Source organism: Petaurus breviceps, unplaced genomic scaffold, assembly GCF_028583685.1.
Source record: "Petaurus breviceps papuanus isolate PSGF00001 unplaced genomic scaffold, PetGlider_PUasm1.0 178, whole genome shotgun sequence".
Taxonomy (NCBI): domain Eukaryota; kingdom Metazoa; phylum Chordata; class Mammalia; order Diprotodontia; family Petauridae; genus Petaurus; species Petaurus breviceps.
In genome coordinates, this window is record NW_027185777.1 from 34,052,760 (window position 1) to 34,055,478 (window position 2,719).

Here is a 2,719-nt window from a genome sequence, read left to right on the forward strand (position 1 = left end):
AAAAGGAGAAAGAGGACACATAGACATTCTTGGAGCCCCTGATAAACAGGTAAGAAACCTACAAAAACTTTCAGTACAAGAAATGTCAGTTCATACAGCAATAGTAAAGTCTGATAAAATGTACAAGCCATTAGATTTGTTGAATATAAGTGAAAGTAGTCCGCCTCCTGACAGAAGAGGTAATCAAAATGGTTATGATAGAAGAATGGAATCAAAAGGTCTTAAATGGGTTATGTCTTATAGAACTCTGCCAACAACATGTCAGTAAAAAAGCATTTTACAGATGGCAGAAAAATGAGGGTTTGTGGAAACAACATTTATTAGGTGGTTAATATGTGCTAGCCACTGTGCTAAGCACGAGGGGCAAAAAGGCAAAAACTCCTGCCCTCGAGAAGTTCACAATTTAATGAGGGAGACAACATATAAACAACTATGTATGAACAAAATATAGATAGAATAAATTAGAGGTAATCTCAGAGGCAAGGCACCAGCCTATCAGGTTTCTTAGAGAATGGGAGAATTTAGTTGACACTTGAAGAAAGCTTAGGAAACCAGATCTAGATGAGGAGAAAGAGTATTGAGGGATATGGGACAGCCACTGAAAATGCATGAAGTTAAAAGACTGAGTGTCCTAGGTGAGGTACAGCAAGGAGGCCAGTGTCAGCTGATACTAGAATTTCAGGGGGTGAGTAAAGTGTGAGAATACTGGAAAGAGGAGAGAGGCAGGTTAGGAAAGGACTTTGCATACTAGAGGATTTCATATTTGATTCTAGAGGTAGCAATTCAGGTCATTTCCATCAGAAACTACAGGATAAATTTATATTGATATAGATTATACAAATAAGCAACTACCAAATATGTAGCAACACATGACCTGGTAGCTAAAATTACAAATCAGAAGTATACCATCTTTCATTGGCTAACAAAATTTCGGGGGGAGGGGACAATAAATTTAATTGGAACTAGACCATTATCACAAATCAAAATGCTACCTACAGCTGCACAGCCATAATGCTGATCCATAAAAACTTAAGAACAGTATTTTATAATAAATATTCTCATTCCAAATACACAACAGCGGCTAGGGATAATTAATAAACACAGGAACTCCAGACGTCCTTTCTCTACCCTGCTCAGGATCATTTAGTCAATTAATTTTATCTTTAGAAAATAAAAATAAAAACACACACACAGAGAAGTGAAACAGGACTTACTAGCAAGTGCACTGGTAATTCTCACAAAAGCATATGTGGGCAATAATAATAACAGCACTGTAAATCTCGCAAATTCACATAGTTCATTTTTATGAAATACGATCTCATTTCTAGGTAGATTCCAAGTTTCTAGGACTCAAGAAATTCTTGTTCTGGAGAAGCTGCCAGTGTACAGCACATAGTAGGCACTTAATAAAGAAGCGGGTAAATATGAAACTCACACTTACAGATCACCCACAATTACCTAGACACAACATCCATACATACAGATGTAATTTGTATTTTATAGATAACTCCATACCAAATAAAGATTTATGATCTCCAAACTACATGGGATGAAAATATTTCAAAATATAGAGACCTAACAGCAATCAAAACCATGTGGAAATACGATGAGGTACCTATCATCTCCACTGTCCTGTCTGCCTATTGGAGTTGAAGGGAAGATGCTTTCAGTAAGACTCAAAAAAAGTTTAGATTCTAAAATGTTGCTCAATTGTATCACCATCACCACCTCAACTCCACCCCCAAAGATAAGAATGAGAGAATAAAAAAAAGAGTAATATATTCCTGGCTTTTTGTTTGGGAGTCATTTGCTCTCTGGACAAATTTCTAATCCCAAGCTTTCTCCCTGCCATCCAGCACCCTTCTAAATGGTTTTCCTTTGTTGTCAAAGTGTATACATGCTCAGGGAATGCTAATTTATAATTTGTACGTATTTTGGAATATGCAATGCAAAGTAATATATCATTTGGTAAATAAATCAGCTGCTAAAACATCATATACAATGTATTCCAAGTGTTCTTGCAGTCACAAAAAACGACATTTGGATTATCAGTGGTTGTGAATTATTCAAATCATTGTCTCCATTAGCAGATAAATTCAAATTGTAAATAATGCTAAATGGTTTTGGCCAACAGACAAAAGGAGTAGTTGGTTTTGTTTTTCAGCTCCTTGGAATTAGAATTTCCAACCCCAGCTCTGAGACACTTGGGGGAAGTTTCTGTTATCTCAAGGGAGATAATAAACCATTCTAAATACTTTGAAAGAAAAATTATTTCTCTTTAGTTAAAATATATACATACACATGTATGTACATATATGACACACAAAACTTTTAGTGGAGTCAGAAAATGAATAAAGCTGAATGCTACAGCTACAAAATGGAACCACAGAATGGACTACACCCACTTTCCTCCTAAGTTTGGTTCATCATATCATAATTGAAAATTTAAATACTTTCTCCTGAGAGAAAAAAGTAAAAAAGGTTATTCGTTGGTTTGTTATTTTTTCTTCCTATACTGGCCAGGCTGGAAGTATAGAGGGTAGTTGATTTCTCTAGTGATTAGTTAGCTTTGACTCGCCCCATTTCAGTGTTGGGCCACAAGACCTCTCCTTATGCAAGCTAATTGCTCCCCCCGGGCTGGGGGGGGCAATAAGGGGGGGGGGGGGGGGGTGGGGATAGACAGAAGCTACTAGTACAGAAGAGCTGTACGCCAACATAC